Source organism: Bos indicus, chromosome 11 (genome assembly GCF_029378745.1).
Source record: "Bos indicus isolate NIAB-ARS_2022 breed Sahiwal x Tharparkar chromosome 11, NIAB-ARS_B.indTharparkar_mat_pri_1.0, whole genome shotgun sequence".
In the NCBI taxonomy this organism is placed as follows: domain Eukaryota; kingdom Metazoa; phylum Chordata; class Mammalia; order Artiodactyla; family Bovidae; genus Bos; species Bos indicus.
The window spans coordinates 58,435,841-58,452,356 of record NC_091770.1 but is presented as its reverse complement, the minus strand read 5'-3'; the positions used below and the strand labels follow the sequence as shown (position 1 = coordinate 58,452,356).

Below are 16,516 nucleotides of genomic sequence, written 5' to 3'. Positions count from 1 at the left end.
TCTGCTACTGCTACTGCTAAGTCACTTCAGTCATGTCCGACTCTGTGCGACCCCACAGACGGCAGCCCACCGGGCTCCCCCGTCCCTGGGATTCTCCAGGCAAGAACACTGGAGTGGGTTGACATTTCCTTCTCCAGTGCGTGAAAGTGAAAAGTGAAAGTGAAGGCGCTCAGTTGTGTCTGACTCTTCGCGATCCCATGGACTGCAGCCTACCAGGCTCCTCTGTCCATGGGATTTTCCAGGCAAGAGTACTGGAGTGGGGGATACATATATTGGAAATCAACAGCATTTTCTTTCTCACTCACTAAAGTACTGATATTTAGTCAGGGACATATATCAGAACGATCTGGGGGTATTAAACAATGTTTTAATTCAGCCAGTTAGTTGAATACATTAGAATCTATGGTGGATAAAACTGGACTGTCCAGGTCTGCATATTCAAAATCACTCCAGATCATTCTGTTATATACACCATTGCCATAAGAAGTCAGCAAGGTAACAACTTTGGGCACAGTTTCATTCAACAAACATTCATTGGAAATTTACACATAGAAGAAACAATGTTGAGGTAATATGAATGTAACTGGTAAAAAAATATGAGTTTTATTTTTAAGGAGATCATAATCTATCAGGAATAATAAATAATGAGCATTAGACATGCAAGGCATAATTTAGCTCAATTCAGTTGCTCAGTCGTGTCTGACACTTTGCAATCCCATGTACTGCAGCATGACAGCCCTCTCTGTCCACCACCAACTCCTGGAGTTTACTCAAACTCATGTCCATTGAGTCGGTGAAGCCATCCAACCATCTCATCCTCTGTTTTCCCCTTCTCCTCCCACCTTCAATCTTTCCCAGCATAAGGGTCTTTTCAAATGAGTCAGAGAATTTGAAACTCAATGAGTATTGGAGTTTCAGCTTCAGCATCACTCCTTCCAATGAATATTCAGGACTAATTTTCTTTAGGATGGACTGGCTGGATCTCCTTGCAGTCCAAGGGACTCTCAAAAGTCTTCTCCAACACCACAGTTCAAAAGCATCAATTTTTCAGCCCTTAGCTTTCTTCATGGTCCAACTCTCACATCCATACATGACTACTGGAAAAACCAGAGCTTTGACTAGATGGACCTTTGTTGACAAAGTAATGTCTTCTGCTGTTTAATATGCTGTCTAGGTTGGTCATAACTTTTCTTACAAGGAGCAAGCATTTTTTAATTTCAAGGCTGAAGTCACCATCTGCAGTGATTTTGGAGCCAAAAAATAAAATAAAATCTGTCACTGTTTCCACTGTTTCTCCATCTATTTGCCATGAAGTAATGGGCCCAGATGCCATGATCTTTTCTGAATGTTGAGTTTTATGCCAACTTTTTCACTCTCCTCTTTCACTTTCATCAAGAGACTCTTTAATTTTTCATTGTTTTCTGCCATAAGGGTGGTGTCATCTGCATATCTGAGGTTATTGATATTTCTCCTGGCAATCTTGATTCCAGCTTGTGTTTCATTCAGTCCAGCATTTCTCATGATTCACTATGCACATACATTAAATAAGCAGAGTGACAATATACAGCCTTGATGTACTCCTTTCCCTATTTGTAACCAGTCTGTTGTTCCATGTCCAAATCTATCTGTTGCATCTTGACCTGCACATAGATTTCTCAGGAGGCAGGTCAGGTGGTCTGGTATTCCCATCTCTTTCAGAATTTTCCACAGTTTGTTGTGATCCACATAGTCAAAGGCTTTGGCATAGTCAATAAAGCAGAAATAGATGTTTTTCTGGAACTCTCTTCCTTTTTTTGATGATCCAACGGATGTTGGCAATCTGATATCTGGTTCCTCTGCCTTTTCTAAAACCAGGTTGAACATCTGAAAGTTCATGGTTCACGTATTGCTGAAGCCTGGCTTGGAGAATTTTGAACAGTACTTTGCTAGCTTGTGAGATGAGCGCAATTGTGTGGTAGTTTGAGCATTCCTTGGCACTGCCTTTCTTTGGGATTGAAATGAAAATTGACCTTTTCCAGTCCTGTGGCCACGGCTGAGTTTTCCAAATGTGCTGGCGTATTGTGTGCAGCACTTTCACAACATCATCTTTTAGGATTTGAAATTCAACTGGAATTCCATCACCTCTACTAGCTTTGTTCGTAGTGATGCTTCCTGAGGCCCACAAGACTTCACATTCCAGGATGTCTGGCTCTAGATGAGAGATCACACCAGTGTGATTATCTGGGTGTGAACACCTTTTTTTTTTTAATATAGTCCTTCTGTGTATTCTTGCTACCTCTTCTTAATATCTTCTGCTTCTGTTAGGTCCATACCATTTCTGTCCTTTATTGTACCCATCTTTGTATGAAAAGTTCCCTTGGTATCTCTAATTTTCTTGAAGAGCTCTCTAGTCTTTCCCATTTTATTGTTCTCCTCTGTTTCTTTGCATTGATCACTGAGAAAGACTTTCTTATCTCTCCTTGCTATTCTTTGGAACTCTGCATTCAAATGGGTTTATCTTTCCTTTTCTCTATTGCCTTTTGCTTCTCTTCTTTTCACAGCTATTTGTAAGGCCTCCTCAGACAACCATTTTGCCTTTTTGCATTTCTTTTTCTTGGGGGTAGTCTTGATCCCTGCCTCCATACAGTGTCAGGAACTTCTGTCCATAGTTCTTCAGGCACTCTATCAGATCTAATCCCTTGAATTTGTCACTTCCAATGTATAATCATAAGGGATTTGATTTATGTTCTACCTAAATGGTCTAGTGGTTTTCCCCACTTTCTTCAATTTAAGTCTGAATTTGTCAATAAGAAGTTCATGGTCTGAGACACAGTCAGCTCCTGGTCTTGTTTTTGCTGACTGTGTAGAGCTTCTCCATATTTGGCTGCAAAGAATGTAATCAATCTGATTTTGGTATTGAGCATTTGGTGATGTCTATGTGTAGTGTCTTCTCTTGTGTTATTGGAAGAGGATATTTGCTATGACCAGTGTTTTCTCTTGGCAAAACTGTGTTAACTTTTGCCCTTCTTCATTCTATACTCCTTGGCGAAATTTGCTTGCTACTCTAGGTAGTTCTTGACTCCCTACTTTTGGTTTCCATTCCCCATTATCTATTAAATATAAAATTTTTGCAATGCGGAGGAAATGCATTACTTTTGTAGAGGACATTCAGTAAAGGCTTCCTGGAACACACGTCCAGCTCTCTTCCTGATTTCCCTTACCTTTCCCTGATCTCTCACAAAGGACTCTCACAGTGATCTAAACCATAGCCTCAGTCTCCTTTGTGTCTCTTTTGTGTTTGGCTTAACATCACATGTATCCTCAGCAAAATATTGGGGTGGGATGTGACCCTAGATTCTAGTCATTTTCCTTTATACTTTTTTGTGGGATAGGGTACACAAGCATTTGATCCAGGATCTTGGATTTTTTTTTTCTTTTTTAAATCATTTTATTGTTTATACCATATTCATATTTGAATTAGCAGAACTGTTCCCATGACAGACCAGAGACCTATTATTTAAAGAAAAATAGATGAAGGTTTTCATAAAGCTTGAGGAGAGAAATTCCACAATAACTAACACAAGAATGGCTGTAGCAATCTCAGACAATGGTGCCAAGGTGTGTGAACAGATAGGAACAAAGGGTGCGCCAGCAGCAGCTGGTCTACGTATGTTGGCCTGAGAACACTGCTGCTTCCTAAAAGGGATTTCTTAGTATGTTTGGTAAGGGGATCACTTGTAACAGACATATAAGTGAGGTAGGGTGACACTTGTGCAGAATAAATTCTACAAGTTCCTGGGCAGGTTTTACAAATTTCATTGGTGATTAATAGTTGTTTAATTATGACTCTTCAAAGGCAGATCCCATAAACAGACATCCAGGGACATTTAACAACTGGTGAAATTCTGAAGCCAAAAAAATAAATAGCCACACATACTAAACCTACACACCATGAATTAAAATGGTGCCATGTTAGGCCTTCTGGAAGAACCAGAGCAGGAAATGTTATTCAAACAGAAGATCTTCGTCTTTCTCTTGAGCCAGGAGATTAGCAGGCTCTGTCACTTCTCAAGCTGCCCTCCTTTGCTCTAAGTCCTTATCAGATTTTTCCTTGAGAATCTTTTTATTCTCCTGTATTTTTTTTAACCTGTAGAACTCTTCTCACTCTCTCTCGTTCAGCTCTGTGCTGATATAGAAAAGGGTAGTTTCAATCCAGGGAATGATGACATGTTCAATGGCATTTACACGCCTGTTGATTATCTTAATAGCTTTATCCAAAGTAACAAAGGAAGTCTGCAGCGAAGCCAGTTCCACCAGTAATTCCACTGCTTTGGCATAATTCCTCTTCAGTTTAGTCAAACTGTTTCCCACCTCGGGCTAAACCAGTCAGTTCGTAACTGTCAGTTCCTTCATGGTAATATTCAAACACTGGCAAAGGAACACCTGTTACATTATCTTTCTTCGTTCTAATCTTCACTTGGGCTCCATTTACATTTTGGATAACTGGGGTGCTTAAGTCCCTCGCTGTGAACTTGGCCTCAGAAAGTGAAAAGGCAGCTTCTCTCATCACTTCACCCATCTACATTTTAGTCTCTATTATTATCTTCTTAAGGATCTGTCGAAAGAGTTAAGGCATTAGATTTCTTCTTTCTTCATGAAGTTTCCACCTATCTGTGCTCCTTTTAACAGAGCCTTCATGATGGTCTGTGCCACTCAAGAGGGAAAGATTTCAGTTCAGTCTTTGCTTGACATTCTGAGAAGGGCTGGCTTGGGTCCCTGGCTGGGTAACCGTGGCTGCAACAACCCAACCACTGAGTCTTTCTGAACCTGAGTCAGCTGCTTGTGTCATATGACTCTCTCACGATGCTAAGAGGCAGCCAGGATATGCCGTCTTCACTTCTGTTTCCTCTTGGTACCGATCAGATCTTGAGTTTCTACTGCAGCACTTACACCCTACACCAGTGTGTTTACTTAGCCAACATACAGAAGGCTCCCTATGGTGGAAAGCAGTATGCTGGGCTCTGAAAAACAGGAATGTATAAAACCCCATCCTTATCCTTGGGGAACGCATGACCTACTGATAATGGGATGTAGGTTTTAGATTCTGAGTTCATACTGTCCCCTTGCTTGTCTCACTTTAAGAGTGAACTTCTGTGACATCAGCCCAGTCACCTGTCCCAATCTTAGTCTTCCCACAGGCATAACTGTGGGCCTTGGAGTAGATTCTTTAAGGACTAATCATTTATTCCTAAATTTTACTGGCTACAGTTCTGTTTCACTTTGGCATTATTTATGGAGACCTCTAAGTACTCCCCATGCAAATATCTCCTCAGTGTGAATAAATACAGGTGGATCAGTGGAGTAGACAAGGATCACAGACGTCTAGAGTATCTGAAGGCAACATTTTAGTTTGCGGTATAGCCAAGATTCTAGCAGGATGTCATTTGGAAGAAATTAGTTTATCTCTGAACAAAGGCTAGAAGACAGTGGAAGAAAAGTATCTCTCTTAATATGTTCCACTCCTGAATTTTCCCCAAATCTCTACAGTATACTACAGTTGTATCTGTTTACCTACACTGCAAATGCTCTATATTTGCAAGCATTTTGCAAGCAGCTATGAGTGTTTAATTTTGGGATAATGCCTTCTCGATGTGCTAACCCCAAGAGTATTTTGAACAGACTAAATGTGAATTATGGTTGTAAAAAGAAAATTTGGCTACTTCAAATCATGTCTGTCTGTAGTTGAAGACATGACATTGTTGAAACTCAAGGTCATATCTGTGCAATGAAAGCCCATAAGGGTATCTTTGGCAGCAGGACTATCAAGGGAGATGTGGGTAATAATTAATCAGAAACTGCCATCATTAATTATATACAATTTTGCAAATTGTTCTACATTTTATCATCACAGTATGGCAGAGATATATTTATATAAAATGTTAAAATATCTTGATTTAACTTTTTGCCATCTAATTTCTGTACCTCAATTTCATTGTCAGTAAGAATAAAATAAGTAATGCTCCTTTTTGAGCTATGAAAGATATCCTCTTACATTTGCTTATTAATGTACTACTTAATAAGTATTTTAACATACATTGTGTCTATTGAAACTCACAACTGCATTTTTTAACCAAACAGGGGAGATTTGTCCTTTTTCTTTTTTTGGGTAGTCAGTTTCTCAACTGCAAAGGTGACTAACCAACAAAGTGCAGTTGCTTAGTGGCAAGATTATTGACTCAAATATTGGTTTTATACTTCTTAATTCACTATTTGCACCATTAATGATTATCTTGCTTGTCATTAGAGGAAATCTTGACCCAAACTATAATAAACTGAAGTGAAATTGCTTGGTTAAATAGACCTGAAAAGAATATGGTTAATTCTGGCTTTACCTGCAGTAGCTTAAACCAGGTAATGGAGATCCCTATCTTACGACCCTTTCCTCTGTTTCATCATCAAGTTGATTTTCTTCAGGATAACCAATTGACTTGAGCAGTTCCAGTCTCCTAAACTGGCACTACTCATTCCAAAGACAATGAAAAGTTTTCCTTTTCAGAAGTCCCAGCAAATGTATTCTTTGATCAATTCTGTTCTGTGTTACTGAACCCAATTATTGCAGAGTGTGAGATGGATAATCCAATTGGTTTAAACCAATACATCTGTTGGATAAAATTCTATTCACAGATGAGAACTAGAGGCATGATTTGTCACAGGAAGTTCAGGAAATTGTTTCCAGTGTGGGAGAATCGATGTTGAGAAGGAAAATCCTTCTGTAGGGTTCTCCGTCATCTAACCCTCCTCCCGCAGACAATGTCAACTATTACCTCCTGGAACGAAATCATGCATTTATGTGAATCCATGTTTTAAACACCAGGCAAACATCAATAACATCTCTTGTCTAGTTATGCTGTTAGTTCCCTCAGAAACATCCCCAATTATGTGGATGGCTGGGAGTTCTTTACCCTAACTTGTTCACCAGAAGTCAGTGAGACTTTCCTCCAAGCAAGTTTACCACAATGTTTAATTATATGTTCAATTATATGTTTAATTATAAAATAAAAAAGAGGATACATTTGCAATACTTCTGAGTGACAAGATTCTTAAATGTTGGGAGAAGATTAGATTGCTATCTGAAATAAAATTTTTAAATTTTCTAATTCCATCTGATTACGTCTGTTTCTTTCTTTCACCTTCTTTCCTTTCTTCTCATCTTCCTCTTCTTTTTTTTAAAGTCTTTTCCTATCATCCTTCCATCAAACAAACGGATATTGAAGGTTTTCTAGGTGTGAGGAACTGGACTATAGCACAGCTGAGAAAACAAAGATAGAGTCAGAACTTTACCTTTAAGGGCAAACAAACAAATGCACAGATAATTAAAATTTAGTCAGACACATACTATGAAAAGAGATGGTGAGTATATGGACAGCCTCTCTACTCTCTCCGACTGACCTACCCAAGGAAGCCTTCTCTTGTTTGTGTTCCTATCTTTGTCTGATCAGTGTTCTTTCTGTGTTCCCAAAGAGCCCTGATCATTCTTCACTTTATCTCAGTGTGTTTTAATTTTCTCCTTTTCTTGGCCAATGGTAGCCCTATCAGGACTAAAACCAAGTAGAGACCATGAACTCCATAAGGACAGATTCCCAAGCATAATTTGGCATCAGTAAAGGATGCATATTTTTCCAAAATTTCTCATAGTAATTAGGGATTGTTCTGATCCAATCATGCTTTCTCAGAAGACAGACTATTATTAGGGGAGGAACAAGTGTGAAGTGAGCAGTCTAGCATTCATGCCCCAAAATTTATGGTCATTGACTGATGATTTGTGAACAAAACACTAGCCCTCCATGCACACACTTTATACATTTCTCCCCTTCACACATACACAGTACCAGTAATTCATTTCTAATACATGAGCTACCTGGCTAGAAAGTCAAACATCAAAACATCAAACCTAAAATCAAAGATGAGAAAATTGCTGAGAGGGTAGCTACCAATTGTATCACCATAAATCAAGAGGTAACTGTTTGAGATGGTGAATACGTTAATTACATAACTGTGGTGATCTTTTCACAATGTATACATATATTAAATATGAAATTATATGCTTTAAAATAAGCAATTCTATTTGTCAGTTTTACTTCAAAAAAAGCTGAGGAAAAAAAGATGCAGTTTGACTATTTTCAATGGCTTTCTTTTTTCACATACAATATGGAGTTAGATAAAATAATCTCTAAAGCCCTATTGAAATCTAATCATTCTATACGAGGTTTAGAAAGATTTAATGGTAGCAATTTAGGAAGGAGTGAATATTGATCATGGTTCTAAATTGTACTGACCTGTTTTCGTTTCAGTATACTGCAAATCAGAGTCACTGTAAAATCACTAAAGAAGACATAAATAAGTTTGCCCGTTTTATTCAAATGTTTGATACATGTTTTCTTTCTGAGGAAATACTTTTTTTTCTCTAAAAAAGTATTGTATTTCCTAATCATATTCCTGTACACAATACTTATAATGGAATAATTGCCATATTTTAGCTATAGTTAATATACTTTGCTTAGAGAAATGTATTTCTTCATGTGAATACTTATTCACTTTTACTGAATTAAAGATTACCCTCTTTAATGTACATGCCTGTTGAAAATGTATTTTCCTTTTTATGAGTTGCAAGAATACTAATGTATTCTTCCTTAAATTTACTCTTTCTCAGTTGTACAGTCATCAAGATTTTTTGATGGTTTGAGATTTATCCTTATGACCCTCTTAAATTCCAAGTGTTAACCATTTTGACTCACATTTACTTCTTCCAAAATACCACATCCCCTTGTCTCCCTCTGAGAACAACTTTTGTACATACTACTCTGTCTGCATAAAACATTCTATCTCCCCACTTATTTGCTGCTTGAATTTCTTTTCAACATTGAGAGTCATCATAAGTACTACTGCTACTGAAAAGTACTACTTCTTCCAGGATTCTCCCATAGAATCCCTTTTATTAATACAGATGTCTCTTAGGAACTTTCCATAGTACCTTGCTTTTCTCTCAACATTTTGTATTGTGATTATCTATTTATTTGTATGTACCTTCTTGGCCTGAAATCTGATTCCATGAGATCAAACACGGTGTCTGTCTCACAGACTTCAGCACAGTGCTTGGTACATGATAGGTACTTGCTGGGTATTTGTGATATATATAAATAAATGAATGTCATTGACTAAATGCTAGTTAACCCAGCACACCCAAACATGATTGATTTATTCTTGATTAGTAGATTATGATTGAAATTCTCTATGTGTGTGTGCATGCCCAGTCATGTCAGACTTTTTGTGACCCTATGGACTGTAGCCAGTGAGGCGCCTCAGTCATCTTGATTTTCCAGGCAAGAATACTGGAATGGGTTTCCATTTTTTCCTCCAGGGGATCTTCCTGATCTGGGGATCTAACTTGTGTCTTCTGAGTCTCTTGCATTGGCAGGCAGATTCTTTTCCACAGAGCCGTCTAGGGAAGCTTAAAATCCTCTATAGGAAAAATATATAATTTCCTAATATTTCTCTTAATTTATACTTTAGAATCAAGGCATGTTATGAGAATGTACAAATATTTTCTCTCCATAGTCCATATCACATCTATTTTTTCTTTAAAATAAAATATGGTTTGTGCTTTTCCCTTTGTGCATTGAGTCCATTTTCCAACATGCAATAATACAGAAGGATAATATTTCCTTCATTTTGTTCTCTAAATCTTGAGAACTTTCAAATCATGACTGCAAAATTCATGACTAATAGTTAACAGCTGATAAATAATTCACCTTCATAAAATTTGTAAGCCTATGATGGTCCTACAAAAGAGCAAGTCTGATGTTATCACACTTTTTGTATTTTAGTAACAAATATTATCCTGTGGTCTCTTACAGATTATTCAGCCCATCTACATTTTTTTTTCTGAAGTAAATATATGCAGGGTATGCACACAAACATTTGTTTTTATGGGTTGCTACTGAATGAATGCCTTTGTTTTGTTCACAAATATAGCTCACATTTTACAAAGGCTTATCATTGTAAAAACATAGAAATGGCTACAACTTGATTCTCAAAAATAAAAAAATTCATATTTTCTGAACTTCTGTTAAAATGAACACACAAAAAATTACTATCATCAAAAGATTTTTCTTACTATGGACATTTATTAATGGAATCTTAGTAAAAACATACCACTTCTATAGCTTAGAACTAGACTCCCTGGGTTTAGTAAAAAGAACTCCTTTCTGTAAGGAAAACTAAAGGAACTGAGTTAAAGAAAAAAAATGAGATATAAAGATAACTAAATAAATTAAACTTTGAAATAATGAGATATTAAAATACTATACTATTTTATTTTCATTAGATCTAGTTATTTAAAAACATCAAAAACCTTAACATATGAGGTTTTTTTTTTAAACTATTAGACCTCTTCATTTAATAATTTAATAATAAGCAGAAATTATCATGGTATTCTCAGTCATGTGTTCATTCAGCATGTAATTTTTGAGTACCTTCTCTGGTAATGAAGATGCTAGAGATAGATCAGTGAACAAAAATAGCAAACCTACAATATCTACTTTTTCCCTTTAGTCATAGCATTTATCAGACATTTATTTTGTATATAGATTTTCTTACACTTTTACATTAAAAATAGCCTTCTCTTTTTAAAGGATGCAATCTGTTTATAGGACATATGTTAAATTAAACTTAACCTTAAAATTGCTTTCCAATATCCATTAGGTGCAACAAATACTGTTTGATTTCACTTGTATGAGTCACCTAGAATAGTCGGATTCATAGACTCAGAAAGTACATCGGTAGATGCCAGGGGCCTAAGAATGGAGGAGGTGGGGAGAAGGAGTAGGGAGTTGGTGTTTACTGGGAACAGAGTTTCTGTTTAAGAAGGTGGAAAATTCAGGATATGGATGATAGTGAGAGTTGCACAACAATGTGAATGTACTTAGTGCCACTGAACTGCACAGTTAAATATGTTAAAACAGTATGTTTCATATTATGCGATTTTGCCACAATAAAAGAAATTTTTAAAGTGAGAAACCTGTAATATTTATTTTACATAGAGTCAACACAATGCAAACACAATGAAAATGCATTCCTGATTATTTTTATGCTATGGTAATGTTTTATGAGGGGAAGGGGAGCATCACACACTAATTATTATATTTTATTATTTTCAAAACAGAATTCAGAGCTTTCAGGAAAGCATGATAGTAACTAACATCAGATGTGCTTTCTTTTGCCTAATAAATTATAGTAAATGTGTGGTTAAAAAAAAAATAAAAGCCCTTCCCTGCCAAACTTAATGTTTTACATTTCTTGAAAGGCAGAATCAAAAATATTTTCTAAAATCAATGCAAATTAATTTTTAAATTTTCAGTATTTCATAAAATTTTACTTTTCTTAAAAAAAGTATTTATATTAAATTTCCTTTTGCAAATAGCCTGCTAAATATGTTTTTGCTCTCTAAGATGTCTCTATAAACAGATGTCTTTTAATCAGTGAGCAAAGAATTTGAAAACATGTTAAGAAATTAACTATTTTGAGAAATCACATAGCGATAACTTACTCTTGCAGTATATGCTTTTGCATTTACTTTACATTTTTAATTGAATTGTATCTGATTTATAATATTATATTAATTTCAGATATACAATGTAGTAATTCAATTTTTGTAGATTATGCTTTATTTAAAATTACTATAAAATATAAGCTATGTTCCCTGTGCTATACAATGTATTCTTGTGCATACTTGTGTGCCAAGTCACTTCAGTTGTGTCGACTCTTTGCAACCCTATGAACTGTAGCCTACCAGAATCCTCTGTCCATGGGATTCTCTAGACAAGAATACTGGAGTGGGTTCCCATGCCCTCCTCTAAGGGATCTTCCCAGCCCAGGGATCAAACCCGTGTTTCTTATGTCTTCAGCATTGACAGACACGTTCTTTACCACTAGCACCATCTGGAAAGCTTGTAGATTATTTATTTTATACATGGTATAAATTATTTATTTTATGCATAGTACATATGTAGTAGTTTGTCCTTTTACTCCCCTGCCTCTATTTTGCCCTTCTCCCTTCTCTGTTGTCAATGGTAACTACTAGTTTATTCTCTAAATCTATGAGTCTGTTTTGTTATATATTTTTGTTTTCTTTTTAATTCCACATATAAACAATAATATACATTATTTGTCTTTCTGTAACTTATTTCTGGCATATTTTAATTTAATAAAATTTTTGCCTTATACACACCCCTGGTAGCTCAGAGGGTAAAGCATCTGCTTGTATTGTGGAAGACCTGGATTCTATCCCTGGGTCGGGAAGATCCCCTGGAGAAGGAAATGGCAACCCACTCTAGTACTCTTGCCTGGAAAATCCCATGGATGGAGAAGCCTGGTAGGCTATAGTCCATGGGGTCGCAAAGAGTCAGACATGACTGAGCGACTTCACTTTTGCCTTATAAATATTTGAGTGCCAGAATTACTATACTGTTGTTTGTTTAACCAAGAAATCAGTATTTTAAAGTATTTTCTTAAGTTTTCATTTTAGAATGAAACACAAATAATATACCTCTTTGAAATAATATGATTGAAAGTTGGGATATTCTTATTCAGAGTCCTTTATGTGCATTTCACATGCTCACTTTGTGGCTCACATTTTATTAAAAGTAGATGAGAGAATCAAGTAAAAGTCTATATCCTAAATAGAACCACCTTCAGACCTCAGTTTTAAAAACTGCATTTCTATGGCTTACTCACTTTTTTCAGTTTCACAACTTTGAGGAACAAGAAATTCTAAGAACACACAGTTTTCAAGTCAGTACCAATGAGGATCATGGAAATCTATCATACTTATCATTAGGTTTTTCCCTGGTTTTTACTGGAAAAAGTCACCAACAGTCCAAATGTATTAGACAAAACTAATTTCCATCAATTGATCCTAAAGGAAATAAACCCTGAATATTCATTGGAAGGACTGCTGCTGAGGCTGAAGCTCTAATACTTTGGCCACTTGATGTGAAGAGCCAAATTATTGGAGACACCCTGTTGCTGAGAAAGATTAAAAGCAAAAGGACAAGGGGGCAGCAGAGGATGAGATGTTAGGTAGCATCACTGACTTAAAGGACATGAATTTGAGGAAACTCTAGAAGATAGGGGGGCTTCCTAGGTGGCACAATGGAAAAGAATCAACTTGCCAACACAGGAGAAGAAAGAGTCACAGGTTTGGTCTCTGAGTTGGAAAGATTCCCTGGAGTAGGAAATGGTGACCCACTTGCCTGGAAAATTCCATGGACAGAGGAGCCTAGTGGACTAAAGTCCAAGGGGTCCCAAAGAGTTGGACATGACTGAACACACACACACAAACTAGGAGACAGCACCCAAGACGGCAGAGTAGAAGAATGTGAACTCAGCTCTTGTGGGAACACAAATTTGCAACTAACTGCTGAACAACCATCAATAGGAGAATGTCCGATCCCACCAAAAAATGATACCCCGAATCCAAGGGTAAAGGAGAAGCCCCAGCAAGATGGTATGATGGGTGAAATCCTGTTTAGACTCAAACCTTATACCTGTCAAAGATGCACAGAGGGCCCCCCAAAACCCTGTGGGCACCAGGACCCAGGGAAAGGAGCAGTGACTCACAAAAGAGGCTGAACCAGACCTGCCTTTGAGTGCTTGAGTGTCTCCTGTAGAGGCATGGGCCATCAATCACCTGCCATGAGGACAGGGGCTCTGGATGCACCAGACCTGGGAGGTGCAGTGTGTGGTATAAGTCTTCTTGGAGGAGGATGCCATTAACCCGACCATAGGCTGAGCAGATGACCCACAAATGGGAGAACAATTACAGCAAAGAAGTTCTTGCAATTTTGCAAAAGTTCTAGGGCCCACAACAGATTTCCCAACCTGAGGACATGCCAAAGGAACTGAGAACCCCCAGGGAATTTGACTTTGGAGGCCAAAGGACTTGATTACAGAACTTCCACAGGACTGGGGAAACTGACTCTTGCAGGGCACAAACAAAACCTTGTGCACACCAGGACCAAGGAGAAAGGAGAAGTGACCCCAAAAGAGTTTGAGCCAGACTTGCTCGGGAGTGTCCGGGAGTTTCCAGCAGAGGCATGGGTCTATAATCAGGGGCATTGAATACAACAGTCCTGGCAGCAGTGGTGTGCTGGGGTTACTCCTACCACAGATTGGCCTCAGGACAAACAACAAGAGGGAACACAGCCCCACCCATCAGCAGATAATTGAAATAAAGATTTAGTGAGCATGGCCCTGCTCACCAGAGCAAGCCCTTGTTTACCCCACAGCCAGTCCCTCCCATCAGGAAGCTTCCACAAGCAGCTTATCCTCATCCATCAGAGGGAAGACAGAATGAAAACCACAATCACAGGAAACTAGCCAAACTGCTCATATAGATCACAGCTCTGTCTGACTCAATGAAACTATGAGCCATGCCCCATTCAGTTCAGTTCACTTCAGTCACTCAGTCATGTCTGAGTCTTTGCAACCCCATGGACTGCAGCACGCCAGGCCTCCCTGTCCATCACCAACTCCCAGAGATTACTCAAACTCATGTCCATTGAGTCGGTGATGCCATCCAACCATCTCATCCTTTGTCATCCCCTTCTCATCCTTTGTCATCCCTTTCTCCTCTCACCTTCAGTCTTTCCCAGCCTCAGGGTCTTTTCAAATGAGTCAGCTCTTCCCATCAGGTGCAAGGTATTGGAGTTTCAGCTTCAGCATCAGTTTGTCCAATAAATATTCAGGACTGATTTCCTTTAGGATGGACTGGTTGGATCTCCTTGCAGTCCAAGGGACTCTCAAGAGTCTTCTCCAACACCACAGTTCAAAAGCATCAATTCTTCTGTGCTCAGCTTTCTTTATAGTCCAACTCTCACATTTCCTGTAGGGCCACCCAAGACAGACGGGTCATGGTGGACAGTTCTGAAAAAACATGGTCCACTGGAGAAGGAAATGGAAACCCACTTCAGCATAATTGCCTTGAGAAGCCCATGAATAGTATTAAAAGGCAAAAAGATATGACATTAGAAGAAGTCCCCAGGTCAATATGTGCCCAATATGCTACTGGAGAGAGGACAAATAGCTCCAGAAGGAATGAAGAGGCTGAGCCAAAGTGTAAACAACTCCTAGGTGTGGATGTGTCTGCTGGTTAAAAGTAAAGTCCAGTGCTATAAAGAACAATATTGTATAGGAACCTGGAATGTTAGGTCCACGAATCAAGGTAAATTGAAAGTGGTCAAATAGGAGAGGGCAAGAGTGAACATTGACATTTTAGGTAATGGACAGGAATGGGTGAATTTAATTCAGGTGACCACTGTGTCTACTACTGTGGGCAAGAATCACTTCAGTGAAATTGAGTAACCCTCATAGTCAACAAAGGAGTTGTTGCATCCAAAATGCAGTACTTGGGTGCAGTCTTAATAGTGAAGAATGATTGTGGTTAGTTTCCAAGGCAAACCATTCAGTATCATAGTAATCCAATTATATGCCCCAACCACTAATGCCAAAGAAGCTGAAGCTGAACAGTTCTATGAAGATCTACATGACCTTCTTGCCTTAACACTGAAAAAAATGTCCTTTTCATCATAGGGGATTGGAATAGAAAAGTAGACAGTCAAGAGATACCTGGAGTACCAGGTACAAAATGAAGAGAAAGCACTGGTCATAGCAAACACCCTCTTCCAACAACACAAAAGATGACTCTACACATGGACATCACAAGATGGCCAATACTGAAACCAGACTGATTATGTTCTTTGCAGCCAAAGATGGAGAAACTTTATACAGTCAGCAAAAACAAGACTGGGAACTGCCTGTGACTCAGATCATGATCTTCTTATTGCATAATTCTGACTTAAATTGATTAAAGTAGGGGAAAAAACTAGGCCATTCAGGTATGACCTAAATCAAATCTCTTACAATTATACAGTGGAAGTGACAAAAAGATACAAGGGATTAGATCTGATATACAGATGCCTGAAGAACTATGGTCAGAGGTTCACAACATTGTACAGGAGGTGGTGATCAAAACCATCCCCAAGAAAAAGAAACAAATAGGCAAAATGGTTGTCTGAGGAAGCCTTACAAATAGCTGATTAAAGAGAAACAAAAGACCAAGGAGAGGAAAGATATGTCCATCTGAATACAGAGTTCCAGAGAATAGCAAGGAGAGATAAGAAAGCCTTCCTCAGTGATCAATGCAAAGAAACACAGGAAAACTATAGAATGGGAAAGGCTAGAGAAATCTTCAAGAAAATCAGAGATGCCAAGTGAAAATTTCATGCAAAGATGAGCACAATAAAGGACAGAAACAGTAGGACATAAAAGAAGCAGAATATATTAAGAAGAGGTGACAAGAAAACACAGAAGAACTATACACAAGAGATTTTAATGACCCAGATAACCATGATGGTGTGATCACTCACCTAGAGTTAGACATCCTGGAGTGTGAAGTCAAGAGGGTCTTAGGAAGCATAAC

The 16,516-nt window shown here is 38.0% G+C and overlaps 1 pseudogene; it reads right to left on the bottom strand.

Annotated features, from left to right (window-relative positions):
- Nucleotides 1-2,196: 2,196 nt before the first annotated feature.
- On the bottom strand, nucleotides 2,197-5,498 carry LOC139185661 (V-type proton ATPase subunit D pseudogene; annotated as a pseudogene).
- Nucleotides 5,499-16,516: the final 11,018 nt, after the last annotated feature.